Raw genomic sequence first — 9,376 nt, 5'->3', positions numbered from 1 at the left:
TTAAACCCAGTTAGGGTTACCTTGTTAGAGGATTTCAAGAACTCAATAGCTAAAGGATCTCCAGAGCTCTATAGCTTCCCAGAACTCATTAACTTCGAGTTACCCTATTAAGGGATTTGAGTCAAGCCAGTTAAAGCTACCCTGTTAAGGGATTTGTATCAAGCCCAGTTAAGGCTACAATATTAAGGGATTTCACAATTGTTGAAGTGGTTAAAGATCAATAGGAATTACAATGATCTGGTAACAACACTCAAATGCTAATGCAGATCCATTTTGGCTCCTTTTCACCTTCTGCACATTCACTTTGCAAGTATCTCTTCTCTCCTTTGGTCTGACAAGAATCACATATCACTTCCCTTGGATACACACTCACAACTTTTGCCAACAACCTTATAAAGAAACACAACATCGACCTTATAGGAAACAGATAGGTCGGTAGCAAAAACCCTAAACCTGTTAGGTTAAGCAATTCAAGCGGTTCAATCCTGACCATTGAATCATACTGCATTAAATGCAACAATCTTGAATCAATCTCAAGACATTCTCCATCATCCATTATCCACCGATTTCATGGCGGCTGATAACGCATCATGCGTTATCACCGTTTGACAAACTTCGTACATTCTCGAAGTAGATAGGAATAGTCTTCTTCATGCAAGATCCTTCATGCGCACAGGGCTTACATGGCAATATGATCTGTTATCCATTATACTGCTAACACATCACACAAAGATCACAGATTGAGTCACACAGGCTTGAGGTACTCCAACTAGAAATCTTGAAGTGGAAACTACCTACCAACCAGTAGTCACACAATGCTTCCATGTGCCAGTTCCCATAACTACATGCCGGTTCATCTTGAATAAATATGCCACTTCACTTTGGCATATATACCGGTTCATACATATGCCAGTTCTCTCTTCTCACCTATCACATGTGTCGGTTCACATCATGTCACATATTGACATCAATGACAACATACAATATCATTATGTCTTCATGTCGGTTCACATAATATAACATTAGTAGAACAACATTAAGTAAAGCATTAAAGAGGCGAGAACAAATAGAGGAACCTAATAATAATTCTCTTTGGGCATTCTTGGGTAGACTACCACTCAAAGACAAGGTTGTTGTAGATGCACTAAAAACATTAATTGAAAATTTTTGGCATGACAACACAAGAGTATCACCCAACCAAAGAGATGTTGTTAGAAGGTGAATTGGGTCTAAAATTCATGAGCCACATGCGAAACACTATTTGGATATGACTCAAACTAAATTTTATGAAAGATTCCTTCAAAAGTTTCCTCAAATAAAAATTTCTCCAAGATTTTTTGAAATGGAAAAACCTTTTTATATTAAGATTAATCATGTACACACCACGTGTTGTTGTAGGATGCATATTGAATTTTCCATGCATTATAATATTTTTTGTCATATTTGTTCTACTTTGCACACTAACAATGTTTTGCAGGAATGTAATATACAAGCACCTCCTAAGTCGGCAAGGGAATTTATTTAAAGTGTGTTATGTAATAGACATGATGGTGGCATCTATTATAAGATGCCTTTTTTGGAAGGTTCTTGTGCTATATGTGGTGGTTTGCAACGTTTACCAAGATGCATACATTTGGAGAGCACACATGAAATTAGTATGAAACTAGTTTCTTTTGGAAAATACAAGACAGTCACATATGGAGTTAAAGATGGAAAAGATTTGAAGAGATATGAGCTAGTAAAAAATGATATATGTGTAGCTCAATTTATGAAAATGTTTCAAGAGAAACTAGTTTATGAGTACATAATGCATACACATAGAGCTTGATGGTTAGATGAGCAATTCAAGTTGTGTAAGGACACATTTCCTCTTGGCACCATTGTCTCTATCGTTGATTTCGCTGAAAATTATACTCTACAACCTCAAAATGAAGTGCAATCCATGTATTATCACTCTACACAAGTTTCTATTTTTGTACACATAGCATTCATGCATGTAGATGATAGCACAGAGGAGGATAGAAAGGTTGTAAGAGAGTATCACTTCTACATAAGTGATGATCGTACTCATTCATCAGAGTTTGTACAAGGATGCTTTAAATTTTTCTATGATAGTTTAAAGGAAAGGAACATACGATACAACCGACACTTAATATGGTTAGATAATTGCACCGCACAATTCAAGAATGCAAGGATGTTTTATTGGTTGACAAGGATGCATGTGACAAGTGGTGTACAACATTTTTGGAATTTCACTGAGGCTGGACATGGTAAGGGAGAGCACGATGGTGTAGGAGCATGTGTGAAAAGAGCCCTAGCTAGGGAAGAATTGAAGTACGAAGGTGGTGCTGAGTTGGTAGATGCAGAAACAATTGTGCGATGGTCTAAGTCTACGATGGGTCCAGGTAATCTAGGTACATCATTGGATGCATGACAGGGGCATGCCTAGCATAAACATTCCCACTCAGACATGCTCACGATGTCGGTTTGTGCACACGAGGAATAGAATCAATTCTAGCCAATCTTGCAACTTTTCCTTGCAAGCAACTGACGGTTTTTTGAGCAGGCAAAAAAATGCTACTAATTGAAAATGGCTTCGATTTATAAAAAATTGAGATAGGCCATTGTAGATGAGCCTCACATGACCTCATGAGATTAAACAGATTGACCGTATATGTCATGGATTGGAAAAAACAGTCCGTCAAATTTTGACAATTTTTTGGACTCAGGGCACTTGAGAGATCTCACCGGTAGGGTATGACTCTCAACATTACGGTGCTTTGGGATGCATGATAGGGGCATGCTTAGTGTAAACATGCCCACCTGGACACGCTCGCAATGTAGATTTGTGCACACGAGGAATAGAATCAATTCTAGCCAATCTTGCAACTTTTCCTTGCAAGCAATTGACAGTTTTTTGAGCAAGCGAAAAAATGCTACTAATTGAAAATGGCTTCGATTCATCGAAAATAGAGATAGGCCATTATAGATGAGCCTCACGCAACCTCACAAGATCAAACAAATCAACCGTATGTGTCGTGGATTGGAAGAAATAGTCCGTCAAATTTTGACATTTTTTTGGACTCAGGGCACTTGAGAGATCTCACCGGTAGGGTATGACTCTCGACGTTCTGGTGCTTTGGGATGCATGACAGGGGCATGCGTAGCATAAACATGCCCACCCAGATGCGTTCCCGATGTTGGTTTGTGCACATGAGGATTAAAATTTGACCATTGCGAGCGTGAGGGTGCTCTCGCACCAAACACATTGTTGTTTAAATTCATATTTTTGATTTTTGTTGTTTATATTCATATTGTTAATTACATATGCAAATATTCATTTAAATTTACAAAAGGGCAGCCACCAAATACAATGAATACACAATAATTAACTGAATACAAGGAGTTTTGTACGGTTAATTCAACATTTTAGAAATTTTATCAAATCATATTCCACGATTGCAATGCTTTATATCATATATTTTTGTTGTTTATATTCATATTGTTGATTACATATACAAATATTCATTTAAATTTATAAAAGGACAACCACAAAATACAACAAATACAAAATAATGAACTCATTACACATTTATTGGATCAAATATCGATATTTATATATATAAAAAAAGGCATGTCTGCCAAGTCAATACAAGTATTACAAAAATGTGGCATATGCCATGTCCAAATCGATATACAATAAAAATGTAGAATATATCTACATGTATTGGTCATTATATGACCAAAACTAACACTATATGATCCTAAACTTCTGGTGGATCATCAAAATCAAGCCTCTTCAGTGTAGTATGCGACTCTATAGATGGCTGCAAAACCACAATTCAAAAGCCAAGTTAGAATTTTTTTGTAGAAAATAGTTCACAATTGACATCATAACTATGCATTTAACTTTAATTCATTTGCAATTGAAATGTAGATTACCTCATCGGCTGATCCAAGAGCTAATGTCTTCACTCTCCTCTCCTTGTCACTCTTAGGAGTTTTCTTGAAGACATACTTAAATGGATCCACGTTATGGTTGTACCCTGAAGGAGTCTATTGTAGATTAAATGTACAATTAATACAATGTACTAACATAAATATATCAAAAAAACTTAAAAGCTATAATATAGAGAACAATGACATACCTGTGCCTTAGATGCTTCTCTAATGGACTGAGGATGGCTCACCATCGATGTAGAAATGGTCGCTATTACCTATACAAAAAATGTACAAAGATTAAATACAATTAATATAATGATAAGTATTGACGGTTGAAAACAATTAATTTTACATATCAAACAAAAGTGTACTGGATCCTGATATGCTTCTCCAGTACAAGGAGGAGGGTTCTCCATTGATGAAATAGGTATGGATATTTGCTGTATGAAAAAAAAAAAGATTATAATATATCAAAAGTTCACATGTACGCGTGCATATAATCATGAAATCAAGAAAATAAAGTAGAGATACATACCTCCGCCCTCTCTTGATTCATGGGTGAATCAAGTGCATTCAACATATCCACAAAGCTCAATGGTCGTTGTACATGTAAAATAGACAAAAAACACTAATCAATCTACAAACCCCAACTAATACTTTATTTCAACATTTTCAAACAATTGTACAACTAAAAATGTGTTCAATTACCTTCTTCACACATTTTGGCATCTTTGAGATATTCTTTTTCTTCAGACGAGCCCTAGACGCGGAGGGGGTGCCCTAAAAATAGAAAATTAACATGAGATATTAGTATAGATAATAAATTAAACATAATTTTAAAAATATAAAATGAAATGACTTGCATATTCCACCAAAATAATACATAAAAAGAGTTGTACAAAATATGATACCATATAGCCTTGTAGGCCAAAATCGATCACCAATAGCGTGATGTCATCAATCTGGAGCATTTCATCCTCTATCAACACCTACAAACCAGAAATTGGACCAAGCATTAAAGATAGTTAGTATATCTTGTATTTTTTTGAATTCAAAGTGTACTATTCTATTTTAACATGTTACAAAATTTATACCTCAAGCGTCGAAGTTGCAGCTGTGGTAACTGGGGAAGGTGTATGGGATACTGATGCTGCATCCTGAAATGCATATTATTTGTCTCAATTTAAATCGATGTATAAATAAAAATTCATTTATGTAATTACAAAATTAAAGTGACTGATAAATAAAATGTTATGAATTCAAATCAACACACCTGTGTCTGTGGCTCATGGGGAAACACCATGTCCATCAACTCATCTGTCAATGCAACATCCTCAACCGTGTGAGCCTGACATCTACAACCGCAAATAGTGCATAGATGATATGAGTATCCATCTGCATCGGCTGCATCATCTATCCCCGAGCATATCCTCGAGCAAATGACACACATATGCTCGATGGGCTCTCTGTCACCCTCTAACGGCTCATCATCCAATACAATAGGGTGTGCTAATGATGTCCCATGCTGGATGATGGCACCAGTCAATGTTATGGCTGCTTGAAGAGTCTGTAGCTCCATCGACTCTTTTAGCTCTAATGGGATAGCCTGATGCACCTTGGGTTTGGGTGCTAGGGGGTGGCGACTCTTCGCGGCTAATCGCCTATGGGCTCCAGGTCTATCTTGGGTAGAGCCACCACCTCTACCATGAAACTCTCTCATGTCAAAATAATTTGGGCGCACATTGAGCACAAACTCACAATATATTTTTCTCAAAACATATAATGGCACCTCATAATTATTACAAGGTGGATCATCAAAGACCATCGACCACCTTTGCCAAAAAAGATTCTTCATCTGCACATTGGTACACCAATGTATGGGAAACCTCTTTGCATTAGGAGGTAATGACTGACCAGTTTTGGGGTCAACAAAAAGGGCACATATTTGTTGTTTAGAAATATTTTTGTTTTTAACTCCATCGTATGATATCCCATTGGCATAGAATTGACGACACCTATCCCTAAAGCTTCCCCATCTAGTAATTTCAGTGGAAATAGCTATGACACCACTAGATAATGTTTATAGGCTAGTGGCGAGGGATTGATAATGGTCAAGTTTAGAAGTTTTCAATTTTATAATTAGTCTATTGATTTTGGATGTATTTTGCCCTAACTGATTAATTAATTCTTCCTATGTTTCAGCTGTGCGATCAAAAGGAGGAATTGGGGGTTGTTCTTATGTGTTTTCAAGAGGTGCATTTGGTTGTTCTTATGGGTTTTCAGGAGGTGCATTTGGTTGTTCTTGTTCTAGATTAGAAGAATCTAGTTTTTGAAACAAAAATGAAAAAACCTAATCAAAATTAATGAAATTAAATTCAAAATGTAAAACAAATTGCATAAACCAAAAAGAAAGACAAAAAAAAAAGAACTAACCTTGATCCATAGCCTGAGGACAAATTTCGCACCCCGTTTGTGGTTTAGCTTAAAAAATGGGAAAAAAAGAAAGTGAAAAATGCACTTTTTGAGTAAATGAGGACCCAGTTTTTTTTAAAAACTTTTTTCATCAGGCACCGTGTACGTGGTTTTACTAGGATTATTAGCGCGTACGTGCTCATTTTCCTATAAGCAGCGCATATGCGCTAATTTTCCTAGGCGTAGCTCGTACGTGCTCAGTTTCCTAAGCTTAGCATGTACGCACTACCTTTTCTAGGCTCGGGAAGAACAAACCTAAGTGCGTACGCGGGAATTTTAAATTTTAAAACTGCGTACGCACTACCTATTTTTCCAAGTTTTTTTTGGGTGGTGTCCACTTTTCTGACCACCATCTTTGTGCACATGCCCATGCTTCATCCAGATTGTCTAAGTGTAGTTCATGAAAGATACAACATACTCCACTTCCACTGTAGACTAAGAGATACAACTTTGCTTTTTACTCATCCATGAGACCAGTCTACTACCGAGAAAGAATGCACCACCGGTTGTGCTTTTTCGATCATCCACATTACTTGCCCAATCAGCATCTGTGAACACTTTCATTTTGAAATCATTGTTGTATGGGTACCACAATCCATAGTCAACTGTTCCCTTCAGATACCTAAGAATCTGCTTGACTGCAATCAAGTGGGATTCTCTTGGACTTTTCTGGAACCTTGCAGTAATGCCAACTGCATGTGTAATATCTGGTCTGCTATGCACTACATAATGCAACTTACCAATCATTGATCGATATTCCTTCTCATCAACCAGTGCGAAATTATCCTCTTTTGTCAATTTGCAACTAATCACCATCAGTTTAGCAACCAGTTTGCTATCTTCCATGCCAAAGGTCTTCAACACCTCTTTGACATATTTGGACTGAGTGATAAAGATTCCATCTTTCATCTATTGGATCTGCAGTCCAATGAAGAACTTAATCTCCCCTATGAGTGACATCTCAAACTCTTTCTTCATCTCATCAGCAAACTCATGACTCATCTTATCATCTCCACCAAAGATAATGTCATCAACAAAAACCTCACAGATTAGGATCTGATCTCCTTCAGACTTCAAGTAGATATTTCTATCTTCACTTGTTCTCTCAAATCCAATCTTCACAAGATGGGAATGTAGGTGCTCATACCATGCCCTAGGTGCCTTCTTTAGACCATATAAGGCTTTATGTAGCCTACACACCATATCATTGTATTCAGATAGGGAAAACCCATCTGGTTGCTCTATATATACCTCCTTTTCAAGTACACCATTTAGGAATGCAGATTTTACATCCATTTGATATACTTTGAACCTTTTAAAATTTGTATATGCAAGAAGCATACGAACTCCTTCCAATCTAGCTACAGGAGCAAAGGTTTCTCCATAGTCTTCTCCTTCTTCTTGAGCATATCCTTTGCACACCAATCTGGCTTTATTCCTAATCACTGTGCCATCCTCATTCAGCTTGTTTTTGAACACCCATTTGGTGCCAATGACATTTTTATGCTCCGGTCTGGGTACCAAGGACCATGTACCATTTTTCTCTATCTAATCAAGTTCCTCTTCCATTGCCTTAATCCAGTCTTCATCTTTATGAGCCTCTTTGAATGATTTAGGCTCAAATTCAAAGATCATACATGAGTTCTCTCTAATCTTTCTTCTTGTAAGGATTCCTGCATCCATATCTCCTATGATCTACTTAGGATCATGATTCAGCTTGACATACCAAGGAATGGTCTTGACTGGTTCTTCTTTCTTTTCCTCTTCATCCTCATCTTCATCAGTATAAGCATTCACCAGTTCAGGAACACTATTACTGGTTCCCAGAAGGTTGCAACTAGTTCATTTATAGCTTACTCACTACCGGTTTCCTCAGTTTTCTCAGAGGATTCATCAATTCTTACATTGATACTTTCCATAATTCTTTGAGTCCTATTGTTGTAACACTTGAAAGCTTTACTCTTGGTGGAATATCCTAGGAATATTCCCTCATCACATTTAGCTTCAAATTTGCCCTAATGTTCACTCCTCTTGATGTAACATTTGCTACCAAATACCCTAAAGTAGTTGACCACAAGTGTCTTACCGGTCCAATACTCATAATGAGTTTTGTCCTTACCTTTCTTGATGAGTACCCGGTTCATAGTGTAGACTACAATGCTCACCTCTTCTCTCCAAAAGGTGTGAGCTACCTTTCCTTGAATCAACATGGTTCTAGTTGCTTCAACCATAGTCCAGTTATTCCTCTCTACTAGGCCATTCTGCTATGGATTCTAGGGGGTAGATAGCTGTCTCTTTATGCCAAATTATTCACAATACTTGTTGAATTCACTAGAAGTGAATTCCCCTCCTTAAACAGTTATGAGACACTTGATCCTTTTACTGCTTTCCTTCTCCACTAATGCTCTGAAAGCTTTGAATTTCACAAAAGCTTCAGACTTGTCTTTCAAGAATGTGACCCACATCATTCTTGAGCAGTCATCAGTGAGAATCATGAAGTACCTATCACCCTGCACACTTCTAGTTTTCATAGCACCACACAAATCAGTATGCACAAGATCAAGCAAGTTGTCAGCAGTGAAAGATTTACCTTTAAAGGTTGAGGAAGACATTTTCCCCAATTGACACTCTCTACACAAGGTATTATCTAGTTTTCTTAGCACTAGCAACCCTCTAACTGCCTTGATCTTACTAGCCTTCACAATGTTATCAAAGTTTACATTGCAGAGTCTCCTATGCCATATCTAGCTATCATCAATCTTAGCCATAAGACATGTACTTATATTTGCATTCAAATGAAATAGGTTACCTTTGGTCTGCATGCTGGTGGCCACCAATTCACCCTCTTTTCCTTTGATTCTGCAAACTCCATTCTTGAATTCCAAAGTGAGGCCACTACCATTCAACTAGGCAACACTTAGAAGGTTGTGTCTGAGACCATCAACCCAGTACACATTGTTAG

The sequence above is a fragment of the Cryptomeria japonica genome, chromosome 7 (genome assembly GCF_030272615.1).
Source record: "Cryptomeria japonica chromosome 7, Sugi_1.0, whole genome shotgun sequence".
Classification (NCBI taxonomy): Eukaryota; Viridiplantae; Streptophyta; class Pinopsida; order Cupressales; family Cupressaceae; genus Cryptomeria; species Cryptomeria japonica.
This window is presented reverse-complemented; position numbering follows the sequence as displayed.